The sequence below is a fragment of the Bubalus bubalis genome, chromosome 22, assembly GCF_019923935.1.
Source record: "Bubalus bubalis isolate 160015118507 breed Murrah chromosome 22, NDDB_SH_1, whole genome shotgun sequence".
Lineage (NCBI taxonomy): Eukaryota > Metazoa > Chordata > Mammalia > Artiodactyla > Bovidae > Bubalus > Bubalus bubalis.
Window position 1 is genome coordinate 7,631,768 of NC_059178.1, and position 20,232 is coordinate 7,651,999.

A 20,232-nucleotide genomic window follows, 5' to 3' on the forward strand; every position below is an offset into this window, starting at 1 on the left:
ATGAGATGGCTGGATGGCATCACCGACTCAATGGACATGAGTTTGAGTGAACTCTGGGAGTTGGTGATGGACAGGGAGGCCTGGCGTGCTGCGGTTCATGGGGTCGCAAAGAGTCGGACACAGCTGAGCTACTGAACTGAACTGAACTGAGATTCCATTGTATAGATATACATTAAATGTGCCCATTCATCAGGCGATGGGTATTTAGGTTACTTCAGTCTTCGGCTATTAGGAACAACGCTCCTGTGAACATTAGTGTACAGGTTTTTTGTGTGGATACATCATTTCATTTCACTTACGTATAAACCTAGGAGATCCATTGCTTAGGTCACTGCCGGTATGTTCAGTTCTTCGCAGTGACTTCAGCTAAAGGACCCAACTTAGGTTCATGTTATGTTGCTTGGGTTTCACATGTGAATTGGTTGTGTTTATTATTTTTGTTTAAGAAGTCAAATCAATATCTTCTGCTCCTGAGTATGGTGGTTTACAATGCATAAGGTCACGAAGAGTCAGGTAGGACTGAAACAGCTTACGTGCGCATGGGAGGTCGAGATGTACGGTGTGTCTGTCTTAGTAGATGATGTGAGACCATGGAATTTAAGTATATCGTAGTTTTACCACTCCCTATTTATGAAAAAGTATTTGAGTAAGGTTTAAGCAGGTTTGTCCACATTGCACTTGAAATTGCAATTTTTCCCATTACTTCTGGAAAGGACTTGAGAGTGCATCCCTTTTTCAGGTGATTTTAAGATTCAGCAAATCTCCCTAATAAAATGTTAAATGATGACAATTAATGAGGTGACCACATGGGCGAAGAACTTAACATGAGTAGCGATTAGTGATTCTGTGTAATTCTGCTCTTTACAGATGCCTGTCTTTTCAGCAAACACCTTAGTGTCCTGTTTTGTTCCTCACAGGCTCTCAAAAAGTTGTGTGTATGAAGGTCTGTTTTCCATTATCACTAAGCATCTCTTATTTAAAGACGATTCCAAAAGGAGAATGCAAAATAAGCACAGGTTATTCTGAGGCTCTTTAAATTGTCTTCTTCAGAAGTATTCCTCTGCCCTCTTTTCCATTTCTCTTAATAAAAGATTAAGAGTCCCATCCTGAACTGTATATTATGAAAACCTGCAACCAATTTGAAACCAAAAATACTGGTTTATAAATAGAAGCAATGAACTCACTTCTAAAACGTGGAAAGATATTTTTGAATGCCAAAGCTAAATCTTTTTTTTTTTTTTGCTTTTCCTAGACTCTAGCCTCAAAATTCCTCATTGAGTAAAAATTGTTTGTCTATTCGTGGCAGTTGCTAAGAGTTTAACAAAAGAAAAATCTAGATTTTAATTTAGCTTGGCCTCAGGTAACATGCTAAATACACTGGGGATGCATATTATATGAGGTTTCAGTTTGTACAGCTCTTTCTTTAAACTATAATGTTTAAACAATACTGCTTTTAATTAAGAAATCTGGCTTTATTAAAAGCCAGATCTGTGACTTATAACCATTTCTGTATATCTGCTCTCAATCAAGAGAAAAATAGTTTAATTTCTGTAGCTGTGTTCGTTTTGCATATGTTAAACGGATGCAGCATGCACCCAGGGCATTGCTTCAGAGACAGTTGTTTTTTTTTTTTTTCCATAAATATGTAAAGTTTGCTCTTAAATACCAGATGTAGGTTAAGTGGTTCTTTAAAATAATAAATTCTACAGAGATGCTTTTTTGGAACCATTTGACCTTTGAATTGCCCCCTCTTTGATTTGGAGGTGGGATATGAGGAGGAGACCAGAGTCATCTTTGGGGATGGGAAGTTAGACCAACCCAGGGGGAGGAGAAGGGGAGAGAATGCTACACAGCAATAGAAAAGGGGAAATAACCGGCCAGTATTACACAGGAACATCTTTGATTTGATTTTGAAGGTGGGGAAAAAAGATGGCAAAGCAATAAAATTGCTGGTTTCAGTGATGAGGGGAGGTGCACACTCACTCTTCTGAAGACATTTAGAATTCAGTCAAGAGTGACTGCAGAGCCATCTACATCCATAGCGCAGTTCCCAAACCACAGTCGGAAAACCTGCTGCCCTGTGAGCCAAGGGCACCTTTACAGTCTTTCTCCTTTTTTCTCAAAAATATTTAGGGCGCCCATGGCGTCTGAGCTCCTCAGCCCAGAGCCCCAACGTGTGTGCAGAAGATCACATCTTCGTTTCTTGCCTTGTGCAAACCGGTATGAATTTTCAAACAAAAGCATCAGAACAAAGGAAATAGTTTTTGAATTTAGTCAGTCTGAAGCTAGCCTTTGACCATTTGATACATTTCACAATAAAAAGGAAGTTGAAGGGGAAGAGAAAAAAAAAAATGCACCCTTCTCCCCCCCCCCCACCCCGAACAACAACAACAAAAAAAATTATTCAAGGAGGATGCTGGTAATGTTTTCCACATTTGAATTTTAATACATGAAACAGGCTATAAACTGTTGGCCAGCTGCAGTAAATAAAGTAGCAGTGGGAGGTACACACCGGAAACTTCATCCAGGGCTGGTGGGAGTCTCATTCCCAGCTACACACCTTCGGTTGTTGTTCTGAAGTGGAAACGAGTTGCAGTAACTTAACACCCATCCCGGGGCTGGTTTTGTTTTGAGCAAATCTCCTTTAGAACTCTCCTTAATAATTCCTTCTGATTAAAGAACAGATAGCTTTGAATTCTCTTGACCTCCGTCCCCTCCCTGTTCCCTCTCTCCCTGCCTTCCGAAAATCAAAACAAAATGGCTTGATCTCTTGGAAGATGATAGAAGCATTTCTTTCTGCAGCAGCGTGCAGTCATGGTGGGGAGGACTGTGGTTCAGCCTGGGCTATTATGTTATCTCATTTAATTGCTAACATATTGTACTTAGCTTTTGATTCATAAAATGTTTTCCTTGGAGTTCTGAAGTAGGTCTTCAGTGAATTACTAAGTATTAGGATAATGAAAGGGATTTTTTTTTTTTTTCACAGCAGCGTGGCTCATAACACTCGAGCGAATGTTGATTCTTACCGGCTTTCTAGATGATGTTCTTTGGCCATGCTCTTTTCTGCTCAGAAACCTTCCCCAGCTTTCCATTATGCACAAGATAAAGATATATATCTTAGCCTAGATTTTTAAGCCCATAGCCATTTACCAGAAAGCCTTATGCTTTGCTATTCCAATGCAGAAATTTTTCCGGCAAGACCAGCCTCTGCATATGACCAGAACTTGACCAGAATGTCCTTGCTATGACTTGTTTTGTGTCTATGTGGCTTGGCCTGCTCTAACCACTTCTCTCCGTCCATCTCATTCCCACCCATTCTCAAAGCTGTCACTCAAATTCTGCCTCTTCCAGGAAGCCTTCCCTCGTTACCTCCGTCTGTGAGAGTCATTTTCTTTCCTATTCTCATAGCACTGTGAAACAAACCATGGGCTGGGTGTTGGTCTCACCCACTTACACATAGCTGTGTGTCCTCGGCTATGTGCCTGCATTCGTCCTCAGTTGCTCAGTCATGTCAGACTCTGTGCAGCCCCATGGACTATAGCCTGCCAGGCTCCTCTGTCCATGGGATTTTCCAGGCAAGAACACTGGAGTGGGTTGCCATTTCTCCTCCTGGGGCTCTTCCCAACCCAGGGACCAAACCCTCATATCCTGCATTGGCAGACAAATTCTTTACTACTGAGCCACCTGGGATGCCCTATTTATCTTTTTTAAGTCTGACTTTGCCTAACCAACTGGATTGTAAATTCCTTGAGTACCATGTATTATTACATGTATCACATTTTGTTTCCCTTCCAGTAAGTAAATCATCAGTCAAAACGGAAGAAAGGACTTATAAGGTTGAGTAGTTAGTCTCAAGTCAGGAAACTAGACTTAAACTCTGGGGACATTGACTCTAAATTCTGTGCTGTATCTTACAATTATGAGCATTCCTCAGACAAGATCTATAGTTCTATAGTTACACCTTTTAAGAACTAATTTTGTGTGGTTAGAGTTCACAATTTTTAAATCTTAAATGTTGGTCAACAAGAAAGAAGTTTCTAGATATCTTATGGCCAGTTCCCCAGAGCAGCTCTCTACCTACCTGTAAAGGTAAAGAGCTTTCCTCCAATGTGGGAGCATGCTAGGTTAAACCCCACATTGTCTAAACACTTTTTTTTGTTTATCCTTTGTAAAGGGTTTTTTTTTTAATTAATGCTTATTGGAGTCTAGTTGCTTTGCAATGTATTAGTTTCTACTGTACAGCAAAGTGAATCAGCTGTACATACACATATATCCCCTCTTTTTGGATTTCCTTCCCATTTAAGTGCTTATTCTTAAATCAAGGCATCTGTGCTAAGTGGTCAAAGGTATGAGCTTTCCTTACCATGGTGGTCAGAGTAGTACAGTTTAAATTATGAAGTTATTTTTCTTACTAACTTGCCAGTTTTCTAAGGGAATCAAAACAGAAATTTCAGAACCTGGGAGAACAAAGAAACAGCTGGGTTCATCACTATCCTGGTTAGAAACTCTTATCCAGACATCAGTCCCTTCTGTGCCTCAGAGATCAATTCTGATCATCAGATTTGATCTAAATCAAAAATCTAAATCACTGGATTTGTGATAAATTATTGAAATGGCCATTTTCAAGATATGTCTGTCTGTTACTCATGAAGTATTCAGATCCACAAATGAGCCCTGAAAACAAGTCTTTCAGATGACCTCATCTCCTCTGTTAATGAACAAGAATGAAACCCACATCAAAAATACCTTTATGTGGTTCTGTTCCCTCCTGATTCCTCCGTCTGTAGAGTCAGCAATGGTGGGATCACTCAGCTGAACAGCTCCTATACTATTAATACATCATGTAGTGTGGTTCCCAGACCCTTTTTGCTTAAAGCCCATCTATTCATTTCAAAAACATTTACCAAGTCATTGGTAAATGACTTAGAGCCTACCAAATTCCAGGCTCTATGCTAAGACGTGGTTTCTGCCATCAGGGGGTCCCAGTCTCGTAGGATAGGATATATATTTAAAAACAGGCTGCTGCAGCAGCGTCCTAAGACTCACAGGAGAGCGGGGGCCCAGCTCTGAATCACGGGCTGCCGCTTGGGAGGAGCAGTCATCTCCTGAGGACCTAGTCGCCTGGGATGACCGAGGGGTGGGGGGCCCTGTGAAACTCGCCCCCCACACCTGTTCTCCACTGCATCACCTGCGGCCTCGTGCCCGACTCCTGGGTGACTGCGGCACACACTTCAGAAACGACGGCTACAGGCCTGTCTTAGCCCGTGTTCCTGCTTTCCAGTGATGTTTTTAGTGTGACTTTGGATTACAAAGAATTTATCAGAAGAACAGTCAATGGGTGAAGAAGCACCTTTTAATTTCACTGACACTAAACACATATGAGAGCTTTTACCACTCAGGACTTGAGAGGATAAGCAGTTTACATTAGTTCTGCTTTCACAATTCTTAAGAATTAGGACCATTGAATTTTAGGTGCTGAAAGCACCACGGAAGTCACTTAGCCCGTTACTTTTATTTTACTGCGGAAGACTGAGGCCCCAAAAGGGGAAGTGACTCAGGTATGGATGCTGTCTGGTTAATGGCCGAGCTAGGGTTAGAAACCAGGCAAGCCAGCAGCGGGGCCAGCACTCTCTGTACTGAAGATTACACCGCCACAGTCGGCTTCCTCTCCAGCCCAGTGCTGTAGCAGTTTCAAAACTGTGGCTGGTGTTAATAATACATATGTTCTATTAACTCACGAAATCCAAGAAAACTCTTTAGTTGCCCCTTGGCTCTTTGCACCATGTTGCTATCTAGTTCTGCCACTCAGCTTTGGCAACAGGAGAGTTCATCGGGCGCTGATGTGATTCCATGGGCAGCGTGTATTGGTTCATCATAATGGAAGTAGCAGTGGTCAGAAAACTCTGTTTCGACATGGACCTCTTCAACAAATCTCTGATCCCTAGAGATTTAGGCATCTTCAACCTTATTCCTCTTGGGTTTTCAAGGATTTTCATTCCATAAGTTTCTGTGTATATTTGAGCACATACTTCATTTCTAAGCAATTATTACCACACAGTCTCAGGGACCTTAAGGGGTCATCTCCACCTATAAATGTCCCTCTATAAATTCCCTGCCAAGCAGTGAACAATTCTCCATTAGCCTCCTTCCTCCAAGGCTGAGTAGCTCTAAATGACCACAAAGCCCATTTCCATCAAACTGTAGAAAAGTCTTCCTTATGTGCAGCCCAAATTAATATCCCTAAATGTGAAGGTTTTATTTTTCTGCCCATTGGAGTGACCTGTAAATCAGCTCAACAAATACTTGAGTAAATTTCAACTGTTTGAAGACAGTCTGATCTTTTTTTTCTTAAGGCTAGACATCTGTGTCTTCAAATATTTATCCTAAAGAAAAGTTCTGACTCTGTCACTTTCCACCACATTCTTCCCAGTTTAAAAAGAATGCTCCCCTCACCCCCGGGACGTTGTAGTGTGTAGAATCTCAAAATTTGAACACAGTGCCCAAGGAATCATCAGCAGGCTTGGGTGGTGGTTCTTGTTCATTCATTCAGTCATATCCCAACTCTTTGCAACCCTTTGGATTGCAGCACACCAGGCTTCCTTGTCCTTTACCATCTCCCAGAGCTTGCTCAAGCTCATGTCCATTGAGTCAGTGATGCCATCCAACCATCTCATCCTCTGTTGTCCCCTTCTCTTCTCACCTTCAATCTTTCCCAGCATCCAGGTCTTTTCCAATGAGTCGGCTCTTCGCGTCACATGGCCAAAGTATGAGAGCTTCAGCTTTATCATCAGTCCTTTCAGTGAATATTCAGGGTTGATTTCCTTTAGGATGGGCTGGTTGGATCTCCTTACTGTCCAAGGGACTCTCAAGAGTCTTCTTCAACACCACAGTTTGAAAACATAAGGTCTTCGGCACTCAGCCTTCTTTATGGTCCAGCTTTCACATCCATACATGACCACTGGGGAAACTATAGCTTTGACTATGTGGATTTGGATGGATCTATCTCCAAACCCATTCAACACATTATATCTTCAGTAAAGGCCACTCAGCAGCATCCTATTGGCAGTATTTGATGACGTCATCATCCTGCTGCCAGATATTGCACTTGTAATCAGCAGAAATCCATCAGCCAGCCACATGTCTGTCAACCGGCTTTGTACACTTGTTGTACCAGTACAGAACTCCACATAATGCCTTTAAATTTCATACAGCAGCCTTTAGTCTGTTCCAGCGTCTCCTTTAGGTCCTCCTTCAGTCACGTATTCCACAGCTCTGTTGTTGGTAAATTAACCACAGAATGCAAGGTGTGCCGCATTCCCATGAGCGAGGTTTATCAGAAAGACTTGTTCTTCTGGAACAGGAATGAATTGGAGAGCTCGTTGCCTCTCTTTCAGAGCACTTAGGAATCATCTTTTAAATCGTATGTTACAGGATTTCACCCACGATCTTAGTCTTCAACATCATCCATCTGTAGCTTCTATGTTGAATTTTTTTTTTCTTTAATGTGGATATTTGCCTATCTGTAGTGTTCCACCATCTCTCCTAATCTCCACAATTACCAAAAATTTCTGAAAGCAGATTAGCAACCTTAACTGAAAGGTTTTATCTGTATCCATATCGTACTTTAAGAAAACTTGGTTGGGGGTGGGGGGAAGCAGAGAGGAAAAATAACTTGAAGAAATTCTCTTTATATATATTTTTTAAAAATCGTGTCAGCTTTATTGAGCTATTATTAACGTCTATAACATAGGTAAGTTTAAGGTGCACAACACAACGCTTTGATCCATGTATATATTACAAAATGGTTACCACAATAAGGTTAGTTAACACCTGCCACCTGCATTCCCTAGCATAATTCAGGTGTTTTTTTTTAAGTGCTGGTGGTGGTGATAACTTTTAAGAGCCACTGTCAGTCAGCAACTTCAAATATATAATACAGTATTGTTCATTACTGCCTGCATGCTGTATATTACCTGGAGATGAAAATGGCAACCCACTCCAGTATCCTTGCCTGGAGAATCCCATAGGCAGAGGAGCCTGATAGGCTACAATCCATAGGGCCACAAAGGGTCAGACACAGCTCACCCCACTGAGCATGCACACAGTACGTTAAATTCCCAAGAACATACTCATCTTAGAGCTGGAAGTTTGTCCCCTTCGACCAACATGCCATCGTTGCCCCCAGTCCTCAGCAACCACCATTCTACTCTCTCATTTCTTTTAGTTCATTTTTTAGATTCTACATATTCCTGAGGATATACAGCATTTGTCTTTTTCTGTCTGACTTATCTAGACAAGTCCTCTTGCCCTTGGACTGGTTACAACAGTTTTAGAATCCTGGCGTTCACCATGTGGTACTTCTGCATTCCTTAAAGCACAAGTCAAGAGGTTTTGAATCCAGCTATTTACTGGCTGGAGACCACTGACTCTCCGTTAACAACCCCTGAGACAGGTGATCCAGCAACTTGTGTGCCCAGGTCTCACAGCACTGGGTCCAAACTAGGTATATCCTCTTTTTCTTCCCCTAATACCCATTTTACTCAAATTCAGGCCCTGTGACCTAGAAATGGGACAGTCAGTCTGCATCAAACCCCAAAAAGTCTCTTCCTCCTTGCTTCCAGGACAAATCAAGCCCAGTTCTTTAATTTTCCTCCAGAGTTTAGCACCATCATGTCATGAACTTTAAATGCAGAAAACCCAGCAGTTGTCTCCTCTGCTTTTAAAATACAAAAACACATTGAAAGCAGGCTCTGTGGCCTCTACACATTGTGACTTTGCTCGCCTCTTGAGTAACAGAGGAAAGGCGGGTGAAGCTTCCGACGGCAGTTACCCTCATAATTTGTTGGAGCCAGTGCTAAACTGCCCATAATTCAGAAGATACAACTTGTGCATTTTTAAAAAGTAACATTACCCTCGTTTTCTCAGGACAGCAGATTTTTTGAAAAGAATCTGTATTGTATAGATTAGAAAATACACAGATGTTTCTCCACTCATTCTGCACTGTCTCTGCTTCAGGTCCTTGGGGGATACATACATGTGTAAGAGATAGTTTCTGAGCCCACAGGCCTTGGGAGGACAGTAATACAAGTGTGTGCCTAACCAACTATCATGCAGGGTGGAATGATTAAGTAACCAGAGATGTATTAATCCGTCTTTTTTTACCCGAACATTATTGACCAGAGACGTTTCCATATTCGCTTATATAAATTGCTGACCACGTGTGTGAGTTTCTGCAGAAATCCCCTGGTCAGTAATGTGTTAAGTCACCCGAGAAGTGATTCGGGAGAAGGGCAGACCTTGACCAGCCTTCAGGATGGCCAGGGCCGCTTCCTGGAGAAGGTGTCATGGAGCACATGGTAGAGTCAGCACTGGGTTTCAACAGAGTCAGGCTCGGCGTGCATTACACGCCATGGAGTACACAGGAGCCAAAAAAGACACAGAACATCGGGGTCCACTGCGCACAAATGGAAGTAAGGAACGGGTGTGACGGTGCGGTTCACCAGTCAGGCTGCCGTGGGTGGGAGCCCCCTCGGAGCACAGCAGCTCAGCAACTGGCTCGCATCTTTCACAGGGGAGTCCACAGGAAGAGTGGGTTTTCATGTATATTTTTTACATCCAAATTAAATTAACTCATGGAATTTTCCACCCTTAGGAATTAAAGTAGCAGCTCATGAAGTAATTCAGTTATGTCATTCATACCAAAACAGAAAATGCCGGAGCAACTTGGCACCGTTTAAAAGCCAAGCCTAGGCCTTGGCCATTTTATTATTTTTTTCAAAACCTGTGGCTGTTATGTTATTTTAACTTTTATTGGGGCTGTAATTTTTTTTTTCCCAAAATCAAAAGTATCTTCATTGCTTAGAAAACAGAAGTATAAAATGGATTTGAAATAAGAAGAGGGTTTCGGCAAAGCAGCTTTAGGAGTGAAAAGCTGGGGGCGGGGGGAGGGGAAGAAGCGGCAACATCGAATTTCTGAAATGCGAGGATTCCACCTAATTGGTTGACGCTCACTGTTGGGCATAATGATAGCTTCCTCTAGATCCATAAATCAACTCAGAACTATAAAGTTGAGTGTAACCAAAAGCTCTGTCCAATATTAGCTAAATGAGATCTTTTGCATTGTCCTGATACAATAGCCACATTCATTTTCAAGCACTTAATTGGATGTATTGTCAAAAACCACGGTGTTGAATTTCCACATTTTAATTTCACATTTGCGTGCTCCCCAGCTTCTGCGCAGGGACGGCTCTGGTTTGGAGCTGCAAGTGTGTGAAAGTTATTGGAGAACAGTCGTCTCTGGGTAATGTTTCTATAAGCCGCCCAAAAATTTTCCCCCTGTAGTCTAGATGGGGAACAGCTGGTTTTTGTTTAAAAAGCTGTTTTGCAAAATGTCTGAATCTTGAGGTGTAGAACTGAGGTCACCAGTAAAAGCAGGTGCTCAGGGACAAGTGAGAAGGACTCTGGGGCCCGGTTGGCCCTGTAATCTTCTGCAGGGTATTTCCTATTAGAGGAAAAAGTGTTGAAGTTGGTTCCTTTATTTAGGACGCAAACTGATAAAGTAATCGCATTAGCGACGCTATTAGAAATTGAGCATCTTTGAACATAGCCAGCCCTCAAGTGAATAATTAGCTCCCTCTGAAATGGCTGTTTCCCTCCCAAGGCTTCAAATACAAAGGTCCAAGGCTTTCACTTCCGTTAGGTGTTATAAGCCCTTGAATTTCCTCTTTAAATACACCCACAGTAAAAAGAACCATCATTTCAAATAAACAGCCCCAGAACTGGGTCTGTCCTCCGAGTTCACAGAGGCGAATCTCAGGAAAAGGCAGAAAAAGAACCCGAATTGGCAGGACCAGGAGGGGGCGGTTTTGAAAAAGGCCAAGCGCAAAACATGTGGAACCACTAAAGTCCCATACACGTCAGATATCCACCAGCCTGAAGATGAAAGGAAACGACTCTTCCCCTGGGAGCTGGCGGTTATTAGCAGCTGTTTATCCAGTCGGGGATAGAGATTAACATTGTAATTTTTTTTTTCTTTTTTTAAAGAACTAGAAGAAAATTTGTTTGGGAAGTTGGCTCTTCATATCAAATCACTGTGCACTGCCAAAAAAAACTTCCTTTCTCAGAACTCAAGTACTAGGGTTGAGCAATGTTATGACTCTCTGAGAAACTCAGGATTACCAAAAAGCCCATCTCCATAAAATAAGAGAAGAGGCCGGAGAAACTAGTGCAAGTCTGCCCCTGACACGTTCCCTTGAACTCTGCCCCGTGAAGCTGGCTCTTGAGGCTGGTACCTGTTCTCAGCCTGTCTCTGCGCGGGGGTGTTCTCCTGCCCCCTGCCCCACTGCCCTCCCTCCCATCCCCCAAATTAATCTTTGCCACTCTGAGTCCTAGGCAAATGGATTCTGTACATGCCTGCTGCTTGTAAATACCTTTTCATGGCATATTGGGGGAAGTTGCTTAGTACTCTGTAGAGCTTTATTCTCAAAAAAAAAAGAGCTGGATATTGGTATTTTTCCCCCCTGATTTAATGCTACTCTTAATGTCATTTTCTTTTATTAAATCCTTTCTTTTGCTTTTGATCTTATTTATAGCAGAGCCACTGGTCATATGGAAACTATTATTGTATAGCTGGGAGATGAAAGACTTCATTGCAGTTAAATAAGAGTGAATCATTTGGGCCAATAATACACACATACAGTGAGGGACCGTTTGTGTCCAGAATGCCCTGTGTTGTTCACTTTGTAACAGAGCCATTGAGGTTTATAAAGGGCTCTACCAAAGTCTGTTTTTTCCAAAATACGTCGTCTGACAGTATGGAAACAGGTTGATATGCAGTCCTTAGCTACTTTATATATGTGTTTATATATAGGCACTTCTTGTTGTAAAAATAGGAACTTTGATTTAAAGTTGAGATGTTAATTAATATTAAATGTCAGGTTTTTGTTTTTTTTAAAAAAAAAAACTATAGATAATCTGTATCAAAATTCCACCCATCTTTCAAACCCTGTCTACAATACCGTTTTCTTCTTGAAGTCATCTCTGGTTTCTCCATCTGATATGATCTCATCCATCCTTTAAAACCCTACATGACCTTATACTCCTTTATGACATTCATCTTATTTTGCCTTATATAGTATTTTTTATATTAATCCGCTGTTAAGATGTAAGAGGCTACGAAGTAATACACACATCTATCTTTTATTATTTTTTCCTGCAGTGGCTTGCATATACATAATAGCCATTCCTAAGGCCTTTTGAATTAAATGAAATGTTTATTTTTTTTTTATGGAGAACGGCTAAACCTGTATTCAGCAATACCAAAAGCTTTTAGATTTCAGAGCGTCTCACAGGACATATGCCGTTGGTGTCACCCCTGACCGTTTAGGAAGTACGGTAACTGCACCTTGTGATACCACAGTCCTATATACAAGGACCCAGTGCTTGCCTTTGGGGCGCTTACATTTCAGAAGAGGTATAGGCTTTGTGCATAGCAGCCAAACAACATCCTTGGTGCGTATGCCCTGCCCTACTAGACAATGGCCTCAAGTGATGTCCATCATTAACAGTTAGGGGAGAGCCCTCTCCAGATACAACAAGATGTTGAGAGTCCTGGAGACCCAGGCAGACTAGGAGAAATGAGAGTAAAGGGGTCTGTGGGGCAAATAAAAGTGGGTCCGGGGGGGGAACCAGCCCTTCTGTCCCGGGGGACAAAAGACGGAAGGCTTAGCTCAGGCCTTGGGGATGTGGGAGTGAAGGCAGCAAACGAGAGGCCCCAAGCAGGCAACTGAAGATGGAAATGAAGAAATTGAAGAACAGGGGGGTACCAGTGCGTTCCTTTGGTGTCCAGGTGAAGGACCCCGAAACATAAGGTATTGATAAGCTATCTTAGACTTAATCCATAGATCAGTGAAAAGCCATGCTAGAATCTTGATATGCAAGGGCCCAAGGGCAGAGGATACAGCATTTACAAGCTGAGTATTTCAGAAGGGATGGGGAAGAAATGTTTTGTTACACAAGCTTCCTTACACTTCCACTGCTTTTCCAAATATGTTACAATCAGCAGGTGTTACTTGCATAATAAGAAAAGCATTTTAAACATAAAGGCCTGGTTCTTTGCCTGTAGAGGTCATTACAGAGTATTGAGTAGAGCTCCCTGTGCTGTACAGCAGATTCTTATTATTTATATATATAGTCGTGTGTATATGTCAGTCCCAGTCCACCAGTTTATCCCCCTTTCCCCTTGGTAACCATGTTTGTTTTCTACATCTATGACTCTACAAAAGAGTGGGTAAATGTATACGTGTAACTGATTCACTTTGCTATATACAGAAACTAATACAGCTTTTTAAGTCAACATTAATTTTAAAAAATGTTTTAAATGAAAGCCTGTTCGTCAAGGACAAACCCCTAGTAGCAGGCTTCTTGGGCCAGCTACAGAGCACTTTGTGTGCCAGGCAGCCTGACACAGGTGTGTTTATTCTGCAGGGACCGGAAATTCCGATACGTATCAAGTGTCCAGTTGTCTTTTCCTTCAGTCTAGCGAAAGAAGCTGCTTACAAGCAACTGCAAATTTGCACCATAATCTCTGTGCTATGTGGGCTTAGTTCACTAGGCTTGGATTAGTTCCCTCCATCCTGCTTACTGACTGCTCCCCGGGGCCAGGAAGGGACGGAATGGACTCTGCTAGCCACCCCCCGGGGTCCCCCGCCTGATGGGCTGCTTCCAGTTCTAGTTTCCGGTGTAGGAAAGTGATGTAAAGTATTGGGGGCAGAGGGTGGGGATACAGAGGAGAGAAATGAAACAGTTTTAATAGCTGAAACTTATGAGTTAAGGAAAAAAAAAAGATGAACTGAAATCACATAACTGCCATTTGCATTTCTCAAACTCGATCACAGAATCATTTATTTTTAACCATTTTGGTGGACATCATGAGAGTTTCAGCCCGGCTGACCCTGTGACAGGTTAACACTGCCAAGGTCAGGGTGGTTTAGATCATGCTAAATCCTTTTGAATGTTATTTTATCATCTGGGGAATAAGCATTAAATTCATTTCCAAGAATTGCCCAGTAAGAAATACCTTGCGTTTTCAGATAAAGCATAGTTGAAGCTGTGAGATTTCTGGGGAGGGTAAAAAAATTTTTTTTTTTTTTTTTTTTTTTTTAAGAAAATTAGGTTTGCTCCCAATGAGCATTTTAAGAATTGAGATCCAAACTAAAGAATTTAATCTAGATCTGACTTGAGTGAAAAGTCCTTTCAGTGTGTAATCACATGAATTTTTAAAAATGGTCTGATAATTTTTTAAAACTGAGGAATGTGGAAATTATATTTGTGGTTGAAGGGTCTCCCAGATGCCACAGCTTTCTCACACGAAAGAGTTGGTTTGCAGAGCCTACTCTCGTTTTCTACAGAATTCAGTGCCTCTGATACTGTTTCTCAATATCTACCACTGCTATTTCATGAACTTCCGAGTTCCCATCTGTGAGCTATTAAAGTTTGCAAGACCACTTCCCACCTCTGTAAAAGATGCCCCTTTTGGACTCAATGGTATTTTTTGCACATTTGAGAAAATGTTTGCTTTCTTCTGTTATGACACAGATCTGGCAAGATAATTGAAACTGAAATCTAGCTCTCTCTGACTGTCATGTATAATTGATATTTCATGAGGAGATTACAGTTCAGACACCAAAACTGTTTTCTCTGTCAATGGGTGTCTAATTACAGTAAAAAGCCCATCAACATTTTTTTTTTTTTTTAATGATTATGGCAAAACAAGAGAAAGTTAAAAGAGAGAAAAGTAAAAGTTATCAGGACTTTTTTTCTGGGTGCATTCTCTTGTTGTTATTTTCCTTCTTTCTAAAAAACACCTCTGTCAAAAGGAAATTTTTGAACATGATGCCATTAATTACAGACTTTCATTTTGAGATACCAAAATGTTTCTAACAGCATTTCTGGTTTTGTGTCATTATCTCTGGATCTAAAAACTGATGACAAGTTTCCTCAAGTTCCCACCCTACACTCTTTTAGAAGGATTATGGTAGAGGAGAAGGAACTGAGGTCTGAAAGCCTGTTTTGAAGCAGTTATCGCTGGAGATAACATTAACAAGGATTGAATAACTGCCAAATGAAATTTAATACATTTTCCCATCCATGCAATAGGCCTCTTAAATACAACAGAATAATTACTTTCACAATACTCCCTGGAAACAAAGAGAGCAGAAACACTGAATGCCTTTTTTGTTTGTGATGTCTGTTGTGAGCGCGAGGATCAGGAGAAGGATATTTACCAGGGCACTCTACAAGCATCCCCGCATAAAAACAGCCTTGCCAGCAGCCACCTCATTTGAAGTTGCATATCTTTTAAATCTGTTTATGTTGGAGGAGTTGTGGCAGCTATTAAATTTGGTAATTTAGTTAAGACATCTTGGCCTTGGCTTGAGTTGGTGGACTATGATGGTTTTCCCCTTTATGATAAAACAAAAGTGATTTTCATATCTGCATCTACACATACACACACACAGAGACACAGAGAGAGAGTCTTAAAATGAAAACTCCAGGAAGTAACCCCATTTATCCCTAAACTCTGCTCCCCTCCTCTGTGTGCGTGCATTTGTGAGTGTGTATATATATGTGTGTGCTAACTTGAATCCGTCATCCTGACTCTTTGCAACCTTATAGACTGTAGCCCACCAGGCTTCTTTCCGTGAGATTCTGCAGGCAAGAATACTGGAGAGGGTTGCCGTTTCCTTCTCCGGGGAATCTTCCCGACCCATGTCGCCTGCGTTGGCAGGCAGATTCCTTACCTCTGGACCTTCGGGTATGCCCAACCAAATTGGGGGAGGTGGACATCTGGTTCCAGGCTGGCCTGTTCATGGGATGGTCCACATCTGCTTCAGAATGATGAGCCAGGCCCTCAGATGATCTCAGCATTCTGAACTCAGAAATACTAAAACAAAGAGCGAGTTAGGGGCAGGTTCAGAACCTGGAAGGATGTACTGGGAGCTCCTGTGAAAGAAGAGTCCAGGGTGCAGTCCTGAGTGGGCAGAAGCCAGAGAGAGAGGTACCAACAGAGGTGGGAGAGGCTGGGATAGCCCTGGGGGACAAGGGATGGCCTTAGGTCCCAGGAGTTCCCCAGGCCCTGAGCTTCAGTCACCAAATCTTCCTGTTATGGCTGAGTAATATTCCATTGTGTACGACAACTTCTTTATCCATGCCCAGCCGTCTGTCGATGGACATCTCGGCTGCTCCCGTGTCCTGGCTGTTGTAAATAGTGCTCCAGGAACAGGGCTTCATGTGTCTTTTGGAAGTCTGATTTTTCTCAGGGTATGTGCCCAGTAGTGGGATTGCTGGGTCATATGGTAGTTTTATTCCTAAGGAACAAATTTGAGTCCATTCTAATGAAGAGTATAAACCTAGAACTTGCTACACAGAGTGAAATAAGTCAGAAAGTGAAAACCAAGTATGCTGTATTAACAAATACGTATATGGAATCTAGAAAAATAGTACTGGCGAACCTATTTACAGAGAAGAAATGGAGACACAGACATACAGAACAGCCTCGTGGATGCTGCGGGGGAAGGGGGGCGGGGCAACGTGAGAAAGTCGCTCTCGCGTGTACACGCTGCCATGTGAAGTAGGAAACCAGCGGGGGTGTAACACAGGGAGCCCAGGCGGGTGCTGTGGGATGACCTAGAGGGATGAAGGCGGCAGGGGAGGCTCAGGAGGAGAGGATATGTGTATAATGATGACCGATTCACATCGATGTATGGCAGAGACCACCACAGCATCGTAAAACAGTTATCCTCTAATAAATGAAATTAAAAAAAAGAAATCTTCCTGTTAAATCTCCTTTTACCTGAGCAAGGCGGAATGAATTTCTGGTCCTTGCTGTTAAAATCACTGCAGTAAACTGATCACTCCATGAAAATTCCACCAAGGATCGCTGTAAGCCCCACACGGGCCAGGGCCCGCATCTAAGTTATTCACCACGCTTCCCCAGCACCTTCCAGAATGACCATCATCAGCTAGATTAGGATATATTTGCTGAATTAATAAATATACGCTCTGATCAATTAGCAATTACTGAATAAAGTTTATATTTTTGTTTTGTCTTCTACTTTTAGCATAGATATATCTAAAACCATATGGTATGTGACTGTAAGAAGACTCTATTGTTAAAGACTGTAAAAAAATTTACAATCAGTATTGATAAAGCTGTTTTCATTGGCTGCCTTTTAACTTCATTGCTTATCTAGATGAAAAGGTTCTCAAAATAGGACTTTAATGAAATATGGATTTTCTCAGTGCCATCCTTAGAATTGATTTGTAGGTTAAAGGGATCTGCTTTTTTTCTAGTTAGATTATTATATATTTGTAAGTGGGCAAATCCTGACTCTCATATATACAGATGGCAGTATTGGTCTCGCCATCTATTTCTGAGTTATTCTATTGATGGGTTTGTGCTGGCCATCCACTGTGGTTTTTTTTCCTTGTCTCTTATGTGACCAGAAATAATGTTTCTGAGGGAGAAGTAAATAGGGTTAGGAAATGCTGTCTGTGGCCAAGGAAGCAAGCAGAGCAAAGCTAATTCTTCAAATTGGAATATTATTCCATAGACACAGGCAATGGAATGAATCAGTCAAGCTGATTAGATGGATCCATGGATCTAGACCTATCATTATTGATCCATTTGTTCCTGAAATATATTACGAGAGAGACCTTCTAATATCACAGATAATGTTTTCAACTTCCTTTATGAAAAAGAATGTATTATTTCAGGGGCTCTAAGGTGATCTTTAGAAAATTAAAGTTAGGTAATATGCGTGGATAAAAGCCAAAGTCTAGTCAGAACCACCACCTTCTCAAACATATTTATAGATCATTTAAGATTTTGCTGTCATTCTGCAGGAGAAAGATTTAAAACCAAATGGATATGAACAACATAGAGTGCAAAGAGGATCACAAGTGAAAGTAGCTTGACTTCTCAGGTTTCTTAAACTATGTAGACTCTTATTTACATGTAGTGAGCAAGTATTTTCAGCTGAACACCTAACATCAGTAATTATTGTGCACCTTTGTGTACCAACTGCCTCGCATACTGCTACTCCTTGCAATAAACCTGAGGTTTATTCACTGTCACTTCCAATGTTATTTTCTCCATTTTGGGTTTGAGTAACTTACCCAAGATTATATAACAAGTAAAGAAACCAGTTACAGTTAGAATCTATTTTTAACTCTCATATTGTGTTAATTTTCACTTAGTTATGCTGTCTATCATAATAGTTCAGGCAGAGAAAACAGAAGGTCATTGGGTGTGGGTTCTTTTAAAAACTAAATGTGACCTAGAAGGGAAAAAAAGAAATTTCAGGATTAATAACCGAATATGTTTTAATTGAAAAGCAATGTCTTAACCTTGAATTGCATCTCAGTTGCCCACAAAGAAGGCTTGAGGGTTTTAACAGAATGATTCTAAAATAGAAGGAGGGTATGGGAATCTCCGCCATGCTCAGATTGGTGGTTACCTTCAGTGATTCCAACTTAGACTCATCCTTTGTGGAAAGAAATGTAATCCACTGGGAAGGCCAGTAACTATGAATCAGCAGTTGGATAATTATTTAGGTTACACTGAATAACGGTCTTAGCTAAAGAGCTACCATTTGATCAGGGCCTGTAAAATCCATGCTTGCAAGTTGACATCTTAGAATGAAAGGATAGTCGTTGACTGAATCAGTCTTCTAATTGCACAAAGATAAAAGTGGGAAAAGGCTATCACTCTGTGGTATGAAAGGGAAATGAAAACATAGACGGTGAGAAACGGCTGCAGGGAACTGGGTGGGCACGGTCTGCCTGCGAGAGGCCAGGCTTCATTTACAGGTGCAAGTCAGGAGAGGCGTGGCGGTAGTGCTCAGTACATGAAAAGGGCTGACGCTTGCGCCACGGAGCTCTGGAGGTTAAATCCAGGACCAGTGGCTGCAGTGTCCAAGGAGGCCAACTTGTGGAGGAGGTGGAGTAGCTGTCTTGGAAGAAAATCAGATTCTTAATATACTTGAAGCACCCACCTATCCATAGGAACTAACCACCTTCCAGACTGCTCTGGGGAGGGACACAGGCACCCAGAGGACAGACAGCAGGAAACTCCCCAGATCTCTCAGCTGCAACATGCCGAGTCCTTAAATCCTGTGCTCTTCTGGCTGTAATTTGTTTTAACTTTAAAAAAAAAAATTATTTTAAAATTTAAAAAATTATAAAAACGTGATGTTGGCTTACAGTGTTGTATTAATTTCTCTGTCCAGTGTATACATATGTATATACATTCCTTTGCATATTATTTCCATCATGGTTTATCACAGGACATTGAATGTATTTTTCTGTGCTCTACAGTAGGACCTTGTTGTTTATCTGTTCTCTGTATAATGGTTTTCTTCTTGCTGTATTTTGAATCTCAGCAGTTGGTATGATTTATATGGTCCTCCCCCTTCCCCCTGTATTATTATCTTCTGCATTGTTTTGGAGTCTGTAAAGGTGATACTTCATACTAGGCTGTCTTGAGATAGCACATGCTTCATCTGGTTCTGTGCATTTTATTGTTGCAGTTCAGATTCTTATTGTTGTTGCATTTTGCGGAAATACTCTTTTAAAACACTGGGTAGCAAGAGTGAAGATTTTGCTTTGTGGTTTTCGATTTTGGATTGGGGAAAGATGTACACTCTTTGATTCGTAGCAGCGTAAATTCATGGAGAGATACTTTTCGTGTTAGACCCACTGTCCTGCATCACTGTTCACCTAACAATACACTAACCGATAACTACGTGGAATGCCAGTGAAACTTGACTCACGCTCCTCTTGGTTTCCACATGCTCAATGGTCTTACTTGAAGGCGTTCACTATAAAAGTCAGCTATTGCTGTCTCAGTGCCATGGGTTCAACATCTCTGGACCCCAGAGTAGGTAGTAGTAGTTAATAAAAAAAACTCAGCAGTATTTTTTTTTTCCCAGACCAAGTCATCATGCTGCACTCTATAATTTTATTCTTGGAGTCATCGAGAGTGTTTACAATATGGTGTCTATCTAGGATCAGAACAGTTTAAAAAAAAATGGAAAAATGTCCAAACATCTTTGCATGGCAATGATGGCATTACTGGTGTGTTTAATAAAACCTTTATTGGTACATTTTCCGGTATGGTGGCATTGGCAGGAACGGTCCCCCTTTGGATTTGGAACTCAGCAGCTGATGAAA

At 41.4% G+C, this 20,232-nt stretch overlaps 1 protein-coding gene across 21 annotated transcripts in view; it reads left to right on the plus strand.

Moving 5' to 3' along the window:
- The window catches only part of TCF4 (transcription factor 4), a 385,872-nt gene that overhangs the window by 353,721 nt on the left and 11,919 nt on the right, over nt 1-20,232 (plus strand). The window lies entirely within an intron of this gene.